Consider the following 24,324-nt stretch of genomic DNA (forward strand, 5'->3'; position numbering starts at 1 on the left):
GAAAATAAACGTATTTAAATTCACTAACCATATAAAAATTAAGAAAACTATTTTTAAATAGCCACATGTTAAATATTTTAAAAGCAAAATATATGTTTCTGAATAATTTACATGTGTAAAATCATGCAAAATTAAATTAAATGATCTAACAACTCTGACAAAAGAATTACCCTAAAGAAACAAAAGGAAACATTATATCTCAAAATTTGAAATTTATAAAATAAAATGAAGTAGGTGATGGGAAGGTAGCTCAGTGGTAAAGCACTTGCCTTGCACGCTTGAAGCCCTGGGTTCGATACCTCAGCACCACATAAGCACAAAGAAAAAAGACAGAAGTGGCGCTGTGGCTCAAGTCGTAGTGCGCTAGCCTTGAGCTAAAGAGCTCAGGGACAGGGCCCAGGCCCAGAGTTCAGGCCCCACAACCAGACTCCCTCCCCCCCAAAAAAAGAAAAGAAAATGAAGTGTACTCTTTAGTTGACTTAATTAAGTGTAAACGCTCTGTATATAAATTTTATAATAAAAAATGCATGAACAAAATAAGCAAAAGTACCCATTGATCAATAGCAACAGCAAAAGCATCAGTAGTTCTTGTTTTGAGTGTAGACATATCCATGGAAGATATAACAATGTTCCTTCCCTAAGAAATGTACTCATTACCACATTTATGTAACTGTAACCCCTGTGTACATTACCATTACAATAAAATTAACTTGAAATTAAAAATAAACCAAATAATATATCAATTAAGAATTCATACAAGCCCCACAACCGACAAAAAAAGTTAAAAGAATTCTTAGAAGCCATTGGTTAAAAACTTTGTAAAAAACTGCCCTAAATACCCAAGGAATATACTTTGATGATACTATTTAAATAATTCAACTTCAGCAGAAAAGCAAAAAGTTTAAAAACTGTTACAAAGTGAAGTAATAAATCAGAATATATTACTATTAATAATAATCATAAGACAAATTTATAGTGGTAGTCAAATATGTAAGAAATGAGGCAATTTGCCATTCATTTGTACTTAATAAGTGAGAAAGAATTTTCTAGGTCTTTTTAAATTATCATGTTTAATGAAGAAATTATTCTGTCACATCATATGAGAATCAGATAAAGCTGATATTAGAAGAAAAAACAAATTGTATTAAGTTTTTGGATGTTAATGTATATACTTATTTTGGTTGTGGGAAAATGTGGGGATTTCAACTTGGGGTATATTGTTCTTGCAGGCCTGCATCATATCAGTGGTTAATTTTAGGATAGGGGTTCCCTTTCCACAAGAACATGCCCCTGATCTGTCCTTTTAGCCTACCCATCATCAGTGGCATCAGTTGCACACCAACTTGTCTAGCTTGCTACCTTGACTGGCCTGGATCTGCAGGGAATTTTTCCTCGAATTTGTAGACTAGTGCTGGTATTTTAGTCATAAAATAGAATTAGGTTAATTGATATAGTCGGAGATGGACCTCAGGCTAACACTTACCATGTGTGCAATGTTGTACTAGTAATTACAACTCTGAAGACTTCAATATCATAATCTGAGGATTAAAAACGTAAGTAGTTCCACTTTATACAATTATTGTGAGGATAAATTAGATGCCACAGGTAAAGTCTTGGAAAATAATCAATTAGCATTTGGCAAATTCTACCTGTTATTTTATCATGTGATGAATTCTAACATTTTTACTCTGATTTTATATTGTGTCTCTTTATGATGTAGTATATGATGTATTGATATTCATTGCATTGATCATTTTTCTGTCACTATAAGGGAAATACTTGAAAAGAAAATTTCAGAGGAGGAAACTATTATATTGTTTCATGGTTTAAGAGAACACAGTTTAAGATCTCCATTGTTTTTAATTATATTTATATTATCTTAACTAGTTGTACAAGGGAATTTCCATTCAATAAATCATGTTTTTATGTATAATGGATCATTATATAACTTTTCCCTACCCTTTAAAACCTCACCACACGTTATTTTTTTCTAGTTTCATACTATCTGTATTGAATATTATGTCTTCACTTTCTTCCTCCATAACTCTCTTTATTCCTTCCCTTTGACTTCCCCTAACTTCTTCCAAGTGATAGTTTCCCAGTATTCATTTTGTTGGATTAAAAGTTCAATTTCATATAGAAATGACATCATTTAAATACTCCTCTGCAAATAGCATGATTTGGTTAATATTGCTGTGTAAACTTGTATAAAGTTCTAGCTTCAATATGAGAAAGAACATGGGTCCTTTGTGTGTCTGGCTCTGATTTAGTTTACTTAACATATTTTTAGATCTATCCATTTCATTGCAAATAATGTAACAGTCTTCATAATTGATAGGTACAATTCTCTTATGTATATATGACACAATCTTGCCAACCATCGCTCTGCCAAAGGGCATCTGGGCTGTTTCTATAACTTGGCTACGGTGAATAGTGCAATAGTGAACATGGTTGTGAAAGTGATTTTACTGTAATCTTTTGGAAGAATTCATAAATATCTTTCTGGGAGCAATCCTCTAACCTGTTGTCCAGAATAAGCACATCCTTCCCTTCATCTCCATCACAACGTTTTGCAAGTCCTCAAAAACACACTACACCATATAGGTCTCAATAAGCTAAAACCACACAGTGTCCATATTCTTTCAATACATTTTTAATAATTGTACATATAATTTAGTGAGAACCTTCTATGTATTTTCCTATTGTGGGAATGAGAGACATAACAGAGTGAAATTAAGAAATATGCATTTTAATTAGCTACTAGCATATTTAAAATCATTTTCAGTTCTAATTCATAGCCTCGCTTACTATTATTTTAATCTTTATCTGATTACTTCATTTACCGCCTAAATTATAACAAGTGAGTTAAATACAAAGGCAAAAAGTATGGTTTGATTTTGACACTCATGTGTTTGGATGCACAATATGGGCAAATAGATGGATTGGAATTAATAGCAGTTATTCCTTTTGCTAAAGTAGAGATGGTTTTCCCAAACTGATTCTCACAATTCATATTGCATTCAACAAAAAGAAACGTGTAACAATTCTCTTTGTTTTGGTCCTTATTAACTTTTGATTCCATTTTATTTTATAATGAAGGATGATTTCGTAAATCTACTGTAGATGCAGAAATATGTTGAAATATTTCTATCTATGCAATGATCTAAACATACACACATATATTACATAGGTTACAATGATAATTTATAACTTCTGTAACTATACAATTTACTAAATTATTAAAAACATCGACAGCTCATGCCTGGAATCCTGGTTACTCAGGAGGCTGAGATCTGACGATCGTGGTTTGAAGCCATCCTGGGCAGGAAAGTCCATGAGCCTCTTATCTCCAAGTAACCAACAGAAAATCAGAATTGGAACTGTGGGTCAAAGTATTAGAGTGGTATTCTTGAGAGAAAAAGCTCAGGGACATCACCCAGGCTCTTAGTTCAAGAACTACATTCTACCCCCCAAAATCTATTTAATTTACACCTGTGTAAGTAGAGTATTTCCATCACCCAAATGTACATCCATGCTCATTTGCAATGTAACTCTGTTTTGTCTGAAGTACCACTAAACATTATCACTAAAGTAGAAACATTGGAACGTAGGTTCATTCTATCTTTCTCATAGATTTTTCTCCACTCAAATACTCAAGTGTTACAATCGTTCTAATTATTTAAAATCATAGTTTTTTTTCTTTATTACCCCTAATATTAGAGTTTGAATTGAGTGTTTTGTGCCACTTAAATGGGTGTTCTTACCACTTTGTCATGACCCAGCCCTAAGTTATCCTGATTATTTTTCAGCTAGAAACTGACTTCCTACTTGTGTATGATCTTGGCCTCCGTCTACTTGATGTTATTCTTCCTGGAATTAAGAATAACAGGTGCATGACATTGTGTACAGAACTTTCTGTTCAGTATGGGCTTTAGCCACTATCCTCACAACAGTGCACTCCCATGTAGTCAGGATTTTGTAAGCTTGTCATAGCTGATTATTTTTTAATCTTTCATTTCCTGCAGGTTCTTGAGTACTGAATTAATTAGTGTTTTCTTGGGTTGTTTTGTTTCATTTGAATCTATTTGTTGAGTTGTTCTTCACTTTTCCTTTTGTTTCTTTCCCTCAAGTTCTTACCTAAAGTGCTGAGAAACCAATTCTTCTTCCTCAAGATAGTCAGGGTGAACATTATTTATTCCAAAGCAATTTCAGTAACATTTAAACACCTTCATATCAATGAATGGTAAACACATGCTAAGTGCTGAGAAGGGTGTTTTTATTTTCACGTCAGCCTTTGGCATACACAGACAGATCATGAAATATATGAATAAAATTAAACTACAGATGAATGCCAGGAGGAGAAAAAGCTATTATTAATTGTTTGAGAGAGGTTTCTCTTCTAGGGCAAGAAATATGTTCCTTGATGTAGGATTTCACAAAATCATATTGCTAGGAGTAACGTAAACTATCATCTAATACTACAGACTTAATAGTGATGAATTGACTTCCTGGATAACTTACTTTTGGGTCAAACAAAAACAGGCTTCCAAAAAGCGAGCAGATTTTAGAGAAACATGATGAGTTTTATGTAAATAGTTCCTTAGCTGTTTTTGTTAATCTGTGAACTAATAGAGGGAAATAAAGTATAGCAAGGTAAAAAAAATAAAGAACTTCACATTGAAATACTCATTTGTGTTTGTGTATGTGTGCATGCATGTGTGATTATGCACAAGCACATGTGCATGTACTCATGTATGCATTCATCATTCTTGAGGCTTGTTAGTCCCTGGGAACTATTCCTAAGCTTCTGTGCCCAAGGATAGTGGTCTACCACTTTCAGCAACTACTACACTTCTGTGTTTTTTTTTGTTTTTTTGTTTTTTAGATAATGACTTGTATTTTCATGATGGGACTGGCTTTGAACAGTGGTCTTCAGATCTCAGACTCGCGAGTAGCTAGCTAAGCTTATTCAGCTTCTGAGTAGCTAGTTAAAGTCTGCTGTTCTCTATAGTTCACTGCTCTTTTATTCTTTTCCTGAGGTATTCACAAGCCTAAGTCATATTTATGTCTAGTTGCTTTAAAAAACATACTCTTTCTGCTTGACACTAGGGGATCCCATGCATACTCTTAACTACTTAGGAGGCTTGAGAACAGAACCCAAGCCAAAAGTTTAGTGGACTTATTTCTCAATCTATAGCTGGGTGAATTAGATCATTTCCACCATCTAGCACTATCTAGAGACTAAAATATAACATTCTTGATTTCTAGGTCAAAATAGCAGAAATCATATTCTATCCCTTCACTCAACACTGCACTGCCTGGGGACCCTATCTCTGTTTAACACTGTCTTACTGAAAGAATGACCTCCCTAATTCCTGATGGCAACAGTCTGCAGGTCTTATATACCAATCATTTCCACATTGTAGCACACCTAAATTGTTTACTATTAGAAGTTTTTTGATTGCTTTTTATACCCAACATTTTGCGAGAAAGGTACTACTTTAAAATGCTATTAAAGCAAGACTGATATAAAAATCACCTTTGACACCAGATAAATATTTTACCTTTTACATACCCAAAAATGCAGACTGTCCTATCATTAATGTTAGGAATGAGAGGATAAAAAATCATAAACTCCAAGACCTAAGCATGAATTAAAGCTTTTCCAACTTCTGAATAGAATTGGTTTAAAAAGACATAAAGGGTTGGAAGATGGCTCAGTGGTAGAGCGCTTGCCGTGAATGCATGAGGCACTGGGTTTGATTCCTCAGCACCACATAAGCAATAAGAAAAAAGCTTGAAGTGACGCTGTGGCTTAAGTGGAAGAGAGCTAGCCTTGAGCTGAAAAGTTTTTTTTTTATAATATTATTTTATTTTATTTGAGAACATACTGTACAGAGGGGCTACAATTACATGGGCAGGATAATGCATACATTTCTTACCAAGCATTGCAGCCTCCTCCTTTGTTTACCCTTCACCTCCCTTCCCAGCCTCCCCCCTCCCCCCACCCAATTATACCCCCCTCCCCCCCCCCCCACCGACATTGCAAAGCTGGTTTTGACATGACATTTTGTACTTCTCATTGTTGCAACAGGTCCACCTGAATCCTTAAACGACTTATTTGCCCCCATCTCCTCCACATGTTATACTGACATCAAATATAGTGAAAGCGGGGGTTACACTGTGGGGGAGGGACATACAAAGCAACAAAGAAATAATCTTATAATTGCGTTAGAAACATATGCATGAAAGAAACGAAAACATTAAAATACATATTTAAGGGTTCATTTTCCTAACATCACATTATCTGACCTTTTCTGCTTGACTCATACCTATACTAGATATTGCAAATAAGGGAAACCATGGGACCTATGCTTCTTTGGGCCTGGCTTACTTCACTTAATATTATTTTTTCCAAGCCTTTCCATTTCCTAACAAATGGGGAAATGTCATTCTTTCTGATGGAGGCATAGAATTCCATTGTGTATATATACCACATTTTCTTGATCCATTCATCTACTGAGGGGCATCTGGGTTGCTTCCATATCTTAGCTATGGTAAATAATGCTGCAATAAACATAGTTGTGCTGGTAGCTTTAGTGTGGTCTTGTTTGTAAACATTTGGGTAAATGCCCAAAAGTGGGATTGCTGGATCATAGGGGAGATCTATGTGAAGTCTTTTGAGGAACCTCCATACTGTTTTCCAAAGTGGTTGAACAAGTTTTCATTCCCACCAACAATGAAGTAAGGTTCCTTTCTGTCCACATCCCCTCCAGCATCTGTTGTTGTTAGAGTTCTTGATTTTTGCTGTTCTAACTGGAGTGAGGTGATATCTCAATGTTGTTTTGATTTGCATTTCTTTTAGGGCTAGGGATGTTGAACATTTCTTCATGTGTCTATTGGCCATCCTTCTTCTTCAGAGAGAGCTTCTCTTTAAGTCTTTCACCCACTTATTTTTTGGGCAGTTGTTTCTTTGAGGATTTGTTGTTGGGTGGTTTAATTTTTTGAGTTCCAAGTATATTTTAGATATGAGACCCTTGTCCGTTGTATGGCTAGTAAAAATCTTCTCCCAATCGGTGGGCTTTCTATTGATCTTGCTAGCTAGTGCCCAGGCCCAGAGTTCAGGCCCCACTACCAGACTCCACTCCCTAAAAAAGACATCAATACTACTACATTTTTTCAAAATTTCTTTTTTTTAATATTTATATATTTATTTATTTATTGTATTTTCCCAGGAAAAGAAAGGTAAAGGAAGAGTCAGTATGTGGTAAAAAAAAAAATGATTAGAAAGGGGGAAAGGAAGTACTCGGATACAGCACAAATCAATCATGAAATAAAACACCCCAGTACTGGTATCATAAAAGCCCAAGGGAGATTTAGTCTTCAGGGATCAGAGAAAGGACAGACAGGTACACACTTTCCCATCCTCCCTCCCCATAAATTCAAGTTTTCTCACAAAGCTTTGGTTTCTAGCAGTAAACATGGCGTTACATTCGTCCGTCTTCCATTAAACAATCTTGTGGTCACTTTGACATAACTTTTCTTGCACCTGTTTACAAGTTCCTGAGTGACTTGAACATATATTCATATTCCCTTTCCTGGTCTCCTGACCCCATTTTCTACATGGAAAGCCACATTGATTTTCTCTAGTATTACAGAACAAACAGGTTTGGTCACAAATGTCATATTTGATGAGAATTACGTATAAAAAACATGGCTTCAGGTTGGGAACAAGGTGGGTGTGTGTGGGGGGGTGGAGAGTTTGGAGCCCTAGCGTCTTCAGAATCTTTGCATAAGTCACATAAAAGTTGAAGAGACATTCCAAGAGTCATCTGTGTACGGGCATGTAGGTTTTCTTTTGAGGGAGAAAAGGGTAGAGGATAGGGACTTATTATTATTTTTACCAATGAAGTTCTTGTCCAAAATGGGAAATAGGGGAAGTGAGGGAACAAAAGAATAACTGGTTCAAGATCCTCACTTTAGAAGGTCCGCCAACTTAGCTTCAGATCCTTTTGTCTAGTGCAGAACCTTCTGTCAAAGATGCTTTGGTTAATTTTCTCAATTCTAAAAGAAGTTTGTAAACAATAAAACCCCCAAAAGAACATGGAGAAAAGACCCACACATTATTATTTACACAAACTAGGCCACCTAGCCAATGACCAACTCAGAAACTCTGTAAAGTCCTACAGAGCCTAGACAAATACAATTAACTAGAGGGGGGCAGCATTTGTGGGGAGACAAGAAACTAGGATCAGACACACATCACCCAATGCTTTCTATTGCATTTGTCCCGTTTCAACACATGAGGTAGGTTTGCGGTGACTCACAGCATGTAAACGAAACCTCCTTTTTCTCCTTTAGCTAACACAACACTATGAACAATTATGCAGCAGGGCAGGACACGGGCTCCAGAGAGAGGCCTTCACTTATGGGTTTCCCTGGAAGCCAAGACTGAGGATTTTGGTCCTTGCTTTTTATAGATCCATCCCTGCATGGCTAGTACAAGGTGGACACAAATCTGTGGTCTTAAAAGCCAAACATATCAATTCCCATTTCTTAGAGGAAAAAAAATTCATATACAGTTACTTGCACAGTAATCCCAGGCTAACCTAGTGAAGGATAGATGTGGTATATGGAAAGAAAACAAATCGCATAGCCATAGGATTAGACAATCATTACTAACCTTGGCTTCCTCTTTGGGCGTCTTCTACCTTGTCTGCACCACCGTTTCCTGTTTAGACTAATTTCCATTCTTCCAGCAGAAGGAGAACAAGTCATGGGGCAACCCAATTAAAAGCCTAGTCTCCCATGAAACATTTCCAAGGGTTGAGGGGGTTTCAAGAGGACTCTATGGCAGAAAAGCCAGCTCTAACTGGCAAAAATGAAGTAGTTCAATAGGCTATGCACTCCAAATGGTTGCTCTCCATGGTGATAGAAACAACAAACTCTTCCTGCTATGCCGACCTGGAGCTTTTGCCCATTTATCCCTGAGATTGCTCATGTACCTGAGAACACAGTGCAGGAAGGAGGGCCTTAAGATTAAAATCTATAAAAATACAAAACCAGAATATTTATAATAAGAAAAAAATTAAAATGCACAAGATATGTCATTCGCACAGATACTGCCGGCTTGGCATACTGGAGAAAGCCGGGACCCAAAGTGCAGTTATCGAAGGGAACAAGTAAATTACAATCACATTGGCCCAGAAATGGGGGCGGGAGCGGGGAGAAGCTCAGAGCAGCAGGTTTGCAGCCATTCCCTAGTCACCCATGTTGCCTGTCATCACAATCCAATTCCTGGACCAGCTCTCCCAGCACTAAGGCTCAAGATAGGGTGATGAGGAAACAAGATGTGCAGGGGAGGAGATGGTGGACAGGCAAAAAACAAAACAAAACAAAACAACCCTGCCTTGCTCCTGATGGGTCCTCCTACCCGGGGTACTACACTTTGGGGATTTGGGCCCATGGATCTGCTGGTCTTGTGCTTAATTGTTTCACACCTTGGGAAGAGAAATAGGACACATCCTTCTTTAAAGGAACAACTTGCCAATCTGGGTCACTTTTACAAGCTGGAGGCTGGGGGGCTGGGAGGGGAAGCATATAGGGCAGGTGAAGCTTATCATATAAAGTACGCAGGTTTCAAAAGTGGTTGCCCCAAAGCCCCTCACTTGAATTGGGATAGACCATGATGGGATTCCTATGCATCACCCCTTCCCCTCATCAAAAGAGAAGATGGGGTAATGCTGGGACATCCTGGCCTGAGACATATGGAAGTGCCAGCTACTCGCCAACCAACCCCATATCCCCACTTTCTCCACTTTGCCAATTGATGCCAGCTCCTTGAAACTTCCTGCTAGCAAGAGTAGCCGCCCTCGGATCTGGTGGCTCACTTTTGGGCCTTGGGGAGCAGGGCAAGGCTATGGATCTTTTCTTCTTCTTCCCTAAAGTAGGCAGGTTTTCCCTGGGAACTGGGGATCTGCTGAGCCTTCAGTGGACAGGAGGCCACCATGTGGTTGATGCTTTGGCAGAAGTGGCACTTCTTGGGCTGTGGTGGCTGCTTGCATTCCTTGGCATGATGGTCTAGACCACCACAGTTGTAGCACCTGTCTCCTTTGGATCTGTGCTTCTGCATGTTCTTCCCCTTTGCCCACTTCTCATTCCCAATACAGAACACCCCACTGGGCCCAGTGACTCGGATGGATTCTAGGCCTTTGGCATACTTTTTAAAGTTAAACTCCACAGCCTCTCCCTCCCTCAGGCTCCAGAAGCCCTCCAAGTGCAGCTTACACTGGTGCACAAAGACGTCCACTAGGGGGTAGAGAGAGACCCTGGGGTGGGCTGTCATGGATAGGAAGCCAAACCCCATGCATGTTGAACCACTTACAGATGCAGCAGCCCAGTGCAGCAGCTGAGGCTCCTCGGCCGCCTGAGCGGCATCCGATGGTGGCTCCTTGGGCGCCTTCTCCTCCCCCTTGGCACAGCCACCTGCCAACTGCTGGTTGGACACCAACCCCATGGTCGTTGGCTGAGCCCGCGGTCCCAGGCCTCTGGTCGGTGGCTGCTGGCCCCAGAGAAGTGCGGAGGCAAAGGGGAGGTTCGGAGTAGAGGCGGCTACACCTTCTCCGCACAATCCTTTTTTTCAAATTTTCTTATGATACTGAAGATTCAATTATAAACTATTAACACTTGAAAATAACTCATTTTGGGGGAGTAGGACACAAAACAAAAGATTAATCCTAATTATATTCAAAGACATTTATTTACACTACAAATTCACTCTTATAACTACAAAGATTCTAAAAATAACTGAAGCATAGTGTCAGAAAGCACATAATTTAACTTCATCATGTACATTCAAAGGACTGGGTTAATAGAAAACAAAATTATACTAATAATTAGCTCACCCAATTCACTTCCATTCTTTTATTCTATATCTTTTAGTTTCATAAAAACTGGCTTTTCATAAAATGATGCATAAAAAGCCTGTATACCCATTTACATTTTCAGATTTTAACAATGTTTATTTCAGAAATGTTTTTAGCTGTATAGTCAATGAATTGAAATAACACTAAAATATTCAAAGGGGTTTCAGAAATTGCAAGACTCGCTCTGGGATGTTATTTATATTGGAAAAGATATTCAAAAAGCCTTATTTGTTAATATTGCGATAGTTACTCCCACAAAAGAACAATTAATGAAGAAACATTTGTATGTACAAAACAACTTCAAATGCATCCACAATCTGGAGGTGACACATGTTTTTGTTTGTTTTTGCAATGTATATTTAACAAACATATCCACAATACTGATTTTCAGTCAATATGATGGGATATTAAAACCTAAAAAATACGGGTTTTTTATCTTAGTGTGAATAGATATGATCTTACCAAGAATGTTTTTTTCAAAAGAAATCTGGAAAGTGTTTATCCACCTTGAGTTTCACAGGAATAACCAGAGAGTAATACCTGCTTGGTCGAGTTGGTCAAAATCACTTCATGAGTATATCTTAAAAGTATATCCAATTTAAGAGGTCAAATACATATTTTGTACTGACAGTCATCTTACAGCAATAACTCACTACCTAATTATATGTGTATCTTCTTGCCTAATATATACTAAGAACTGAAAGTGATCTATTTTATCTAACTTAATGGTGTAAATGCTTTGATTATGGTGATGTTATTATTTGACAAATGAAATGTACAGAAGGGTGGTTCCACTGAAATGACAGGATGGAGCACTGATAAATAACATTTCAACACAGCTCTTTTCAGCCTCACTCTGTCCACATTGGCAAGCAACATTGCAAACACACACACTCACGCACATAAACACACATGTGCGCACATGTACAAACACATATACATGTATGCCAAATTCAGGATTTATTGTATAAAAAAGTTCAAATAAAATATTAGTGATTAGGAAAAATGATAATTTGCCTTATTACAAAATAATACATAATCCAGTGTCCACATTTTACCTAATAATACATAATCCAGTGTCACATTTTACCTGCCTCTCCACATTTGACCACTTAATTTACTTTTAGTTAATTCATTCATTCATTTATTAGTTTGGTGCTAATACTAGAGCTTGAACTCAGGGCCTGACTGTGTTCCAGAATTTATTTTTTTTGTTTTAGTTTTCTCAAGGCTAGCATTTTAATGCTTATACTATGCTCCATTTCAAGCTTTTGTGGTTACTTTCAAATCAGAATCTAATGGACCTTTTTTTTCTTGGTCTGGTTTCAAAGCACAATCATCAGATTTCATCTTTCTGATTAGCTAAGATTAAAGACCTAAGCCACCGGTGTGGCTCCTACTTTTTCCTATACTTATCTAATGCACATACTTAGATAGTAATTTAAAACTGAGAGCATACAACGAAGATGTACAGTGATGATATTGTCCTGTCAGAAATTCAAGTTAGTAATGTAAATTTATTCTTAAGACCATACACAAAAAATACTTAAGAAATCTGATGATGATGATGATGATGATGATGATGATGTTTGTGTGTGTGTGTGTGTGTCTGTGTGCTGTTGCAATATATTCCACATATAAGCACTGTGCAGGGGTTTCCAGCCATGCACAGTTATTGCATGAATATCTGCCTTGAGCTACCAACTCATGGACAATGTCCAGGTGTCCACTTTAGGCTTCCCAATAAAGAGGGGTTTACTCATCCTCATCCCTATTATTCATATGAGTGGCCTTTTTGGAAAGTAGTCTCCCCACTGTAGTAAGCTGCAAGGCAAGCACTCTACCACTGAGCGACCATCCCAGCCCAAGGTTTAAGATTCTTGTCTGTAATTTGGTCAAATCTCTGACTCTTTATGTAGGCTACTAAAAATGTTTTTACTAATTTCAAGTAAATACATATATTCTATTTCCATTTCTTTTAAAAACTAAAAAAATTGTTTGCTCTGTCAATTGATTAGAAGCATGGATTTTGTGGCTAGCTAGGTCATTGCACATCTGTGTCTCTTTTCTTCTCTTTCATGGTTCTCATAGACAATATGATTGCTCCATAATTATCCTAATTTATTTTGTTTTTATATTTATGGTTGCATCATTTCACTTTCTGCTCTGCCATTTCCCAAATCAGCACCACATAAACAGAACCATCCGGAAGTGGTTCTGTGGCTCAAGTGGTAGAGCGCTTGCCTTGATTTGAAGAGCTAAAGGACAGTGCCCTGGCCCAGAGTTCAGGCCCCACAACTAAGTTTAAAAAAAAGAATCTAAATACTTGATAATTCTACTAACAGATCTGACTGAAATCAGTTGAATCACACTTTTCCTGTACAATGAAGGAATAGGTCCAGGCTAGGAAAGCAGCTAGAGAAGGCAGGCTGATTGTATCTGTGACAAATCTTTGTGGATAATGGTATCGAGGATTACTTACTGGTAATTCATTTGCACTGGAAGCATGATTCTGAACGATTGTTGCTGATTGCTTTCTTTGATCATTATATCCTCCAAGAAGAAAAAGTGAAACTTAATTGATAGCAAAGGACTACTAATACATTTTGACTTCTCATTAAGCATCTTCAATCATCAAAATCACCTGAAGACAATAGACAGGAATATTTTTTTGGATGAAAACAAATGTCTTTAAAAAAAAAGAAGAATTTAGGTAGTCATACAAAGGACTTCTATTTTACTATTGCATTATACATTTTATCGAATGTTGAATACCAACATTAGAAAGCTACTAGAAAGCTATTTAAGCCCATATGTTAAATAGTGAGTTCTCTTACACTATAACATGGTATATCCCAAATCATTTACATAGAAGGCATTGTTTCCTATTTTCTCATTCCTAGCATAAGCTGCACATGAAGACACCACTGGTCATCATTTTCAGTCTGTACCTTTGAATATTGAGGAAAATTTTTCCTCTGCTCTATAAATTCCCTACTCTCCAGTTAGAATAATTTAGAGTAGTAAAAATGGAAAAAGATAAAATAAATCATGGTGAATAAATATGTGCAGAAAATTCACCAGATTTTTCTGACCAGTTCAACCAATGTAATCTATTGGGGAAAAACATGGACATCTCATTCCCAGTGGCACTCAAAGTCTCTCGTTAGGCAATTCTGACGAAGAGAGGAAGTAAGATGAAAAAGTGAGGAATGGTATCAATTGCAAGAAAAAATTGGAGTAGGATCCAATCAAATTTCTTTTTGATCCTGAAATTATTCAACTTACTACGGTGTGGAGACTACTTTCCAAAAGGCCACCCAGATGAATACTAGGAATGAGGATGAGTATAACCCTCTTCATCGAGAAGCCTAGAGTGGACACTTAGACATTGTCCATGAATTGGTAGCTCAAGGCAGATATTCATGCAATAAATCTGAATGGCTAGACACCCCTGCACAGTGCTTATATGTGGAATAATACCAGAGTGGCTTCTTTCTTACTTCATCATGATGCAAACACCAATCCCCAATCTAAAGGTCTCTTGACCACCTTGCATCTCGCTGCTGGGAATAGAAGTAACAACTATATGCTGTATCTCTTTCTGTTGAACCATTATATCAAACCAGGTCTGAAGAACAACTTGGAAGAAACTGCATTTGGTATTTCCAAAAGGATAAGTAAGTATTACTACCTCTTTGAAGTTGTGGAAGACTGTACAGATTGTTCTCCTAAGTTGTAATCGTTTGGTTAATTTTCTTAAATTTCAAAAATGCCAGTCCATCCTTTGTGTCCCTACAATTTTTTTCACAAAACAAAGCAACAGCAATATCCTACTTTAAAAATTCATGGATTCCCAGGTGTTCTTCCAAGTGAATTGCCTGACTTTGATGTCAAAATGTATTCAAGAGTTGTTTGTATACATCTATAATAATTTCTGCAGAGTTTGTGATTTTTTTAAATCAGAAATAATTTTAACATCTCTTGAAATGAATAGTATAGAAACTAAAGATGTTCATGGTGCTTTTCTGAAAAAAGTATATCTATGTTTGTATAATATCCATAATCTATTTAATTCGCTCCTAGATATAATACTTTGAATTCTACATTGTTATATAATGTATATGTTTATTAATAAATGTGTCCTTTCAAATTGCATTCCATATAGAAAAAGTTTAAGATTCCTTTTTTTCCTAGGTCCTTGTCTTATTTTATTTCTTTGGGATAAAATGGCAATGTTAACTAATTTCAAGTTTTGTAACGATTATGATATGTAAAGGCCTTTCTCAGGTGAAGATTTAATATACTGATGTCAAACTAACCTTCAATTCTATGAATTACTTGTATTGTTACACTTGTATTTTTGTAATCAACTTTTTAATAACTGTTTTTCATTTCTTGCATTTGAAGAATGAAAAATATGGGATATTTCACGAATTTATGTATCATCCTTCTGCAAGTGCCATGTTAATCTCTGTATTGTTGTCATTTGGGTAGACCTGCTGCTGAAACATGTAGTATCCTCTAAATTTAAGTACTTAATGATGCAATCTTTATACAGGCATATATTCATGGTTGACTATTTATAACAAGGAACCCTTATTGTTCCTAAAAATGCTATTGGTCTTATTTCTCTAAAATTCTGTGTATAATGAAAAAAAAAAACTATTGTTGGTAGATTGCTAAAATTTGCAATTTTTGTCAATGACTATTTTGTCGTTTTCATTTTAAATTTGAACATACTTTGAAGCCTTTATGGCTAAGTCCAAAGGTGATTGCTTTTCAAGTATTTATTTATCAACTGACTTAGCTTTGTGGAGCTAATGTATTCAAAGTAAGCCTTGCGTAAGAGCTACTTCTTAACTTGTGCAAATTAAAATTTCCCAAATGAGGTCTTGCTGGGACAAATGTCTAGCTGACCCTTTACCCTTCTTCCATGTAGGAACAGACCAATCAGAATATCTTACCACTGGAACAAAACTAACATTACTGACATGAGATCATAGAGAGATGAACAGTTCAGACAGAATTGTTCAGAATGGAAGGTATTTTATCAAAATATAATTGTTTATTATACTTATCATTTCAAAAGTAGCTAAAGCCAAGAAGGTGAAAAAATTGTTCATATGCATGATTACCTACTGTCCTTGCCTGTCTATCATCCAACCAGGCAGGAACTTATACTACGGACTTTCTATCACCAAATATGTCCATAGGTTCTGGAGAAGTCTATACGTTTCTCCTCGATATTAGGCCTTAAATTGGTAATGTTTTAATCACAGTGTTTCCTCTTGCCTCTGGGCTCTAAATCAACAAATGGTAAAGCTTTAAGTCTAACTCTACCTAAAACAGGTAGAGATAATGGAATAATACTTTAAAACAGAGTTGCCTTTGATACCCTAACCACAACAGAACAATGCAAAACGATTTTTATATTATATATACTTATATATTTTATATTTATATGTACTTATTTTAAATTTCACACGATGAATCTTACTAGAATTGATAGTTTGACAAATATATTGACAATTATTCTCATAAATAAATTGGAATATAAATAATTAGGTTTAGAATATATATTAGAATATAAAAAGTATCAATGCAATGTCTTCGGTATAAACTTGTGATACCTTTTAAGTCTTTGTGGTCTTCTGAATTCACATGGTAAAATAACAGTATTGTTTTCCGCTAATGTATAAGGGATTTTATTATATTCTGATGCTCTGTTTATTGTTTTAACTCGCTGGTCCCAAAGTGTTTTTCTCCATATTTCTGAAGCATTCTTACTGATTATACCCAAATTGTGCTGATATAATGTCTAAAAGCTATTATTCTTCTGCAGGACACACGGGTCCAAGGATACCAGGTTCAAGTTATCTGCATCATCAGATAACAAGGGCAAGACTTCTCACCTAGGCCCATGCAACATGCCAACAGAAAGTAATTGAAGACTAATCTCAATTTCTCATGTCCTATAATATTTCAAGGCCCCAATTCCTTACAGGAATTAGCAGTAATCAACTGTGAAATGCAAGGCAACTTGAAATGAACGATGAGATCACAAAATATGAGAGAAAGTACTGTAGTTCACTTTCAATTTACAGATCACCAGCCAATATGAATGAACACAATCACAAATGAACAATATTATTTTAATACCCCTCTCCTAATGTAATGAAAGATTTCAGTGCAGCATAAGTTGGCCAAAAATTAGTTTCTGGAATTATAGATCCATAATTGGTCTACCAAGGCTAGTTAAACTTGATTTAGAGGTCAAATATAATTTAGAAAAACATTAAGAAGATCCTTAGTGTTTCAAAACACTGATACTTCAGAAAACTAGGTTCTGTAGTATAAAAATGTTGTCATTCTCAAACCAATGATAACCTACATTTAATCTCCTGAAAGTATATTAATTTTCAAATAAACTATTTAAAATCACATTTGCCAAAATAACACTTGACTAGTAGACGATACTGATATTACAAGGTTTTCAAGTGTAGGGAGCAAGTTACAATAGAGTTGATTTACTTACCCAACAATAATACCAACCAAATTCATTCATTAAAGTGTAGAAATAGTACCCCCACCATTTGTGTTGTTCAGTAGGTTCCTTCCAGAAATGTGTTAGATAGATCAGCCTCCCATAATTCAAACCCAAATATTAGCTAATAAAGTAAATTTCATCACATTAGAACATACATTTTAAAAAGTCACTAAGAGTTGCCTTATCATGTGTTGTTTTATGTTTTCCCTATCTGTCTAACATAGTAAGAAATATGACTTTAGGTCTTGCATATGGGTACTGATCAGAGATGCGACAAACATAAAATCTGTCTTCTATTTCTATCATATTCCTCTACACTAGTAAATATTAGTTTTCTTCTTTTTCCAAAACTTATAGGTAGTAGAAAATATTATCCTATTTAAAATAAAATAATCACACACCATTGTACAAAGCCATTTATAAAAACTAGTAGTTAGGAATACATTGTAAGTCATTTTTAAACTTTCTTGCTGACTAAAGATTAATCTTCCAAATGAATGAGAATAAAATCATGTCTAAGTGCTTCACATCTCCAGTCTTGCAAACTGTTATTGCACATGAATGAATTATGGAAATATAAGCTGACATCAGTTCAAGTATATGTGGGATTGAAACTCCATGGAATGTATATAAACCTTTCAAAGTACTAACAGGCAGTTTAACAGAAATAGAAACCAGAGAGGATCAATAGTATAGAAATAGAATGAATGACAAATAGAACAATGTGCAAGTACAGCTAGTATACTCAATGTAAAAATGTAATAAAGGAAGTGGTAAATCTGCAATAAATCTTGGAGAAAGGGTTGGATCAGCTTCATAGAAAGAGTGACTCTGATCCAGGAGCGTTAGACAATTAGATGGACATGTTTAATTGTAACACACTTGCACAACCTTTTGAAATTCAGTTAAAAAACACAACAACAAACAAAAACACACAAAAATTACAACTAAACAGCAATCTCTAGAGAGTATGAATATGACCTCTCAAAATTTTAAATAGTTAATGAAGGTCAGTCTTTGGAAAAGCAAACAAAGCTGTTCAAAGAGGGCAGTTTGGGGTAGGGGAGAATTTTAAACAGATTTAAATAGATTGTCTAAGGTTATAAATCACCTATATCTACTGCAAATATTTTCTTCTACGAATGCTCTTTGTCTGAACTGGATACTCGAGTCCTGAGGCACACTGGATAGCTTGTGAAGACAGAATGGAAGAAACAAGATCAAGAACCTATTACTCCACTGGAGAGAAAGCAGTCCTCTGTGTTTTCTCTCAATCTCTTCACTACTCTATTTTCATACTTTTAATAAAGTCAAGTGATTTTGAATTATATCTTTCCTTCTTCGTTCTCGCAAAATAATTTTTCAAAATAATTCATTAAATATTATTTGCCATTATTTTCTATCATGCTGTTTACTTGTCCAAACGAGTCCATTAAACTTCCCCTTTTCATTTGGTTGCCACGAAAACCCAACAACTATGTTAATGAAGACCAACACTAATGCAAATCTTTGTCTCCAAAAAAACCAGTCCAAGAACCTGTAATCACAAATATTTAGCTATAATTTCTTTCTTTTTTCTTTTACCTTGAAATCTTCTAGTGTCTAATGTGCCCACAAAAATAAGTACTCCACGCCTTTTTGGTTCAATCACTTCTAACCTCAAAGATATATTTTGCTAACAAGATGCTTAGAGGAAACTGAAAAAGAATCCATTTTTATCTTCTCTCTTATGACTTTTATCTTCTCTCTTAAGACTTTCCTTAGATACCATATCAGGAACAGTGAAATTATTCTTTGCAAAATTATTTCAATAGATTATTTTTCTCTTAGTCTTGCTTTTGCTCAACAAGATGTATGGAGAAGAATAGAGTTAAATCACCCATTCCTTGGATTATATTGTCTGTTACAAAGGACAATACTTCTATGTCCTACTTCTATGTCCCCTCTTAGCTCTTGCCTGATTTCCAATTAATCACAGCTTCTTGACTTCAAGTCTAGTGAAGGTGAAGGACTATACTCCATCCGCCACTGCTACATCTTCATGGTTTCTCTTTTAAAATTCTTTTATTTGGAGGTTGAATTTATTTTCATGTCTTCATTCAATTTGTTTTGCATTATACTGAGCCAAATAGGCTCTGTAAAATCACTTTAGCTAGCAAAAACATTATGACAATCTCTATCAAGAAGTTTTGGCCGCCTCCACTGATGAAGCCAGTATCCTTAGCTAGGGCTTCTAAGAACGCGTTTTCTTACCTTTTCCATTTGCTCAATTCTTTTCTGATCCCCAAACCTTTTGGCTTATGTAATAAGACAAGTCTTCACTATTTCATGTTAATAAGGATATTATATTTTTGAGTTACATAGAAATGTGAAATCATTGGTTTGAAGTACCCAATCAGAATTTTTCTGTGTTTCAGTGCTTTACTTGCAAAGACATTGTGGAACGTATTACAAACAGAAAAGTGGAAACACAATACGTTCTTTCATTTTGAAGGGCACTTTCTCCCTAAATATTTTGACCAAAATTATCTTTTTAAGAGAATCACTGTGTAGAAATTAAAAGTCAATTCACAAATTTTGATGTCTTATTTTAAAAAAAACTTTGAGTTTAAATTCCACTACAACCTTGTTTCTCACAGTCAGAGTATATTTCCTGGGTAAGGACAATTCTCATGTTAACCTACAGGATTTACAGCACGGTTTGTGAGGCTTGTTTGTTTAGTGTGAAAATGAGCCATCTTACCTCTGAGCTAAGTCTCCATGAATTTCTTTGCATGAAAGCCTATTTTCCCAGGCAATCTTAAATTTTAATAGGCTAAGTTAAAAAGTTTGAACAATTAAAATTTACCTGTCATAGTTTTAAAACTTGAAATTCCTTTAACAGAATCGCGAATTTACCAATCCTAATTCCACCTTTATCATCAAAAACAGTTAACCTGTTGTTTTCATGATATATTATCCATGAAACTATTATTTTCCAGTGGCTTTGTTATGCATATATATGAACATATAAGCTGATGCTGAGCAAAATGAAATCCAAGATATGGAAAGAGATATTTATTTGCAGTTGTTGTTCTTAATGTATTATGTGATTTCTATTTTCCTTGGGTTTTTCCCCTATGGGTTATCTCCTACTGTGTTTGATTTTGGTACCCTGTGTATTGTGTATACATTTACGTTAATTAGGGAAGGGAAGAGGAACAACAAATTGGCGAGACAAAGGACAAAGGGCAAACCAATGCAATAGCAATACTCACAAGACAATAAGTTGGAAATGTACATTACAACTTGTGAAGGGTTTTGGGGTGAAGGAAAACTGTAAGAAAAACGAGAGAGGGGATAACAAGTTTGAACAGTTATGTATTCACTGCCTTACAATTGCTAACCCACTGCACATCACTTTCACATTAAAATTAAATTTAAAAAATAAGCTGCATGAAATAAAATTTCACTGTATAGGTATAGTAAATATTATTATTCATGTAGTAACTCTAAAAAAAATCAGTACTATTTGGCCTCTAATTTGAAGTAATTACCCCTTCTTTATCAGAGGGCCCTCAACTTGAATGTTATATAACTTGACAATTTTTTCACAATATAATTGCCAATATTTTCAAAAAAGAATAAATTAGTATTTTCTCATACTAAAACAAAACCGTTTAATTCTATAGAAACCCATAACTTTTAAAAGTAAATAAGTTGTTAAGAGGACAGAATATGTGTGTTCCTCAAAATAATAACTACTAATAACTACTCACTTTCAAATTCTGAACATTCCATACCTGAGAGATTCAAAATAGTACCTGTTTGCATGTTATGTAATTCTGCAATAGATGCATTTTCCAAAGGGGTGTTACAGATTGAGAAGTGAACAGAAAAATAGCCACATTCTGGTATAGGATAAAACTATGAAGCATGTTATAATTAATTCTTCAAGAGTAAGCAATTTTTTTATCAGATTAAGCTATTATTTCTATGACCATCAATCCCAACATTTATGCCATAAAACCTTCCTAGCCCAACAGTTTCCAACTTGTAGGGTGCACCACAAAATTCCCTTAATTCATATCACATACAGCTTTTTTCTATTGGAAAAAAATATTACACCTATGCTAATGTGATGCCCTACGTGTTCTGGAAAGAACACCACAATAAACTGGGTTGCATCAGTTTTCCTCCACTGGTATTCTTGCAAATACTATTTATATTTACACTTTTTAACTATCATAGATTACAGTTCAAAGCCCACCCAGGCGGGAAGGTTCCCTAGATTCTTATCTCCAATAAACTTCTCAGCAAAAGCCAGACACAAGTGGTACTGAGCTTGAAGTAGTACCGCACAAGCCTTGAGCTTAACAGGCTCAAAGACAGTGTCTAGGTCCAGAGTTCCAGCCCTATGACAAAGCAATAAAACAAAAAGAAAAATAAAAACAAACTCCAAACCTAGTGTTTTTCTCATTGTATACAGAGGCATGTAATTAAGGAGATTGCTTCCTGTGTTACATACAGGTAGAAGAAAGAAGAAGTCACACAATTATTCTCTTCATAAAATGTCATACCAAAACCTCAAAAACTTGCTCTTTTTCTAATTTTATAAATTAATATCCATTTCTTGGCAACTCGGTCTACATTATTTACATTATCATTTTATACAGGAACTATTGGAATTATCTATTAAGTGAGTTCTAATTATAACACTTTTGAAACAATATGCTAGGCAAATAGAATGCAAGAAACATTTGTAAATTTGTCAATTAAACACGCTACTTAAAAAGAATTTTGTAGTATCCTATAGAATATGAAATTACAAACAAAACCAAAATATTTATTTGAAGTCTAAACTCTAATTTAGAAAGATCTATAAAGTCCTACATTGGATGAACTTTGCTGTTCCTCCAGGCTTAAGCTTTTGTAATACTTCATCCTTTCCTTGGAATCTAACAGAATGATAATTACTTACTTTTTCAAATTTTGGATGGGAATCACGAGCCATTTTGCATCTAGGAATGTTCTGTAATGAAGAGACCATTTAAAAGCACAACTGAGGATTATATATGAGTTGCATTTCAATAGGAAACGACATCTCAAAACATAATGACAAAATTAGCCCAAATTTCCAATTGTGTATTCCCTTCTTGTTTGGTTTCTTTTATTAAGACAAAATTATACTACCTGCTCCAGGGAAGGTATCACTATGTAATTCCAGTCTCTAATCTCCTCTCAGTCTGAGTGCTAGAATTGAAGGCTTGTATCATATTGTCCCACCATAGTTTCTTGGTTTGTTTGTTTATTTATTTATTTATTTATTTATTTATTTTTGGTTCCGGTCATGGGGCCTGAACTCTGGGCCTGGGTGCTGTCCCTCAACTCTTCAGCTCACGGCTAACTCTCTACCACTTGAACCACAGAGTCACTTCCGCCTTTTTTCTTTTTGCTTATGTAGTGCTGAGGAATGGAACCCAGGGCTTCATGTATGCAATGCAAGCACTCTACCACTGAGCCACCTTCCCAGGCCCTTCTTGCTTTATTTAATCTAGATATAGACTAGCAATTCTGAACTTCTCCAGTTATATTATCCACTAAACTTCTCAGACTTTTCATGTACTATTTTTGAAGATGTTCTAACATTTGACACAGGATATGAACATTTTCAAATGCACCTGTGGGGTCTCTGATTAATTTCTCCATGGATCTAATCCTTTTAATATTGATTACTTGACTCTCTTACTATCTCTAATCCCTATCTATGTAAATTTCTCAAATTTTTGTAGAAAGTTTGCTTGAGGATTTTCTAATTTTAAAAATTATCACTTGATTCTAGTCTTACTCAGGACATATTTTCTATTGTTTTCTAACTTTTCTACATATTCTGAGAGTTGCTTCATATGTGTATTTGTGTGTGCATATATAAGTGTCTCTGTATATATGTGTATGATTGTATGTATGTATGCAAAAGCGTCAAGATCTTATTCAGCAATCTTGCTCATGACTGGTATTCCAATACTTGAGCCATGCTTCCAATCAAGCTTTTGGCTGGTTAATTATAGTTTCTCAACGACTGTTCTGCCCAGGCTGGATGCAAACTGAAATGTCCTGTCTCCTTTACATTCTTAGGTTTTATTTATCCAGTAGAATCACCTTTTAAACTACAAACATTTTTGTGAGTGTAAAGTCTAAGCTGTAGCCCAGATTTTTAACTCAAGAATTCATATAAAGATAGATAAACATACACATTACATATGCTGAGTTTACACTGTTAGAAATGTGATCCTAACCTGGGTGGTGTTGAGATCTGAGGATTGGGGTTCAAAGCCAGCCCAGATAGGAAAGTCCAGAGAAACTTTTCTCCAATTTACTGTAGGAAAACTGGAAGCGGCACTGTGGCTCAAGTGCTAGAGCACTAGCCTTGAGCTGAATAGCAGAAGGATAGTGCCCAGGCCCCGAGTTCAAGTTCAAAGACCACCACCAACAAACAATATATAAGTAAAGGAAAGAAAAAATGTGATCTTATCTACCAGTTCATAGCTAGCATAATCCCTGCTCTCTCAAGATGGACTTATTCTTCCAATTAAGTCCATGCTCTTATATCTGACTTGCATTGAAAACAGAATTATTCTTCCATTCTACTTTCTACAAAGTTGTGTCATTAGCAAGCGTGATTTAGAAAGGGAGTGGCCTCATACTTCCTGTTCCACCTAAGAGTAATGCTTTCTCTTTATCATTCTCATAAATCTACATACTGGACTTGGCTTTATTGTTTCAACGTGGTCTTATTCGTAGAGTCTTCTATAGTGTATTGAACCCTTATACTTAAACACAGAATTTCTCTTTCTCTTATTATTGCTCTAC

The 24,324-nt window shown here is 35.5% G+C and overlaps 1 long non-coding RNA gene and 1 pseudogene across 1 annotated transcript; both read right to left on the bottom strand.

Annotated features, from left to right (window-relative positions):
* Positions 1-13,411: 13,411 nt before the first annotated feature.
* Positions 13,412-22,487, bottom strand: LOC138820294 (uncharacterized). The gene is made up of 3 exons (XR_011369821.1): positions 22,436-22,487; positions 20,733-20,791; positions 13,412-13,569 (listed from the first exon to the last, which is right to left on the bottom strand). It is a non-coding gene; the product is annotated as an uncharacterized lncRNA (long non-coding RNA).
* On the bottom strand, positions 15,340-15,439 carry LOC138820299 (U6 spliceosomal RNA; annotated as a pseudogene).
* Positions 22,488-24,324: the final 1,837 nt, after the last annotated feature.

The sequence above is a fragment of the Dipodomys merriami genome, unplaced genomic scaffold, assembly GCF_024711535.1.
Source record: "Dipodomys merriami isolate MVZ:Mamm:240054 unplaced genomic scaffold, mDipMer1.0.p SCAF_855, whole genome shotgun sequence".
NCBI lineage: Eukaryota > Metazoa > Chordata > Mammalia > Rodentia > Heteromyidae > Dipodomys > Dipodomys merriami.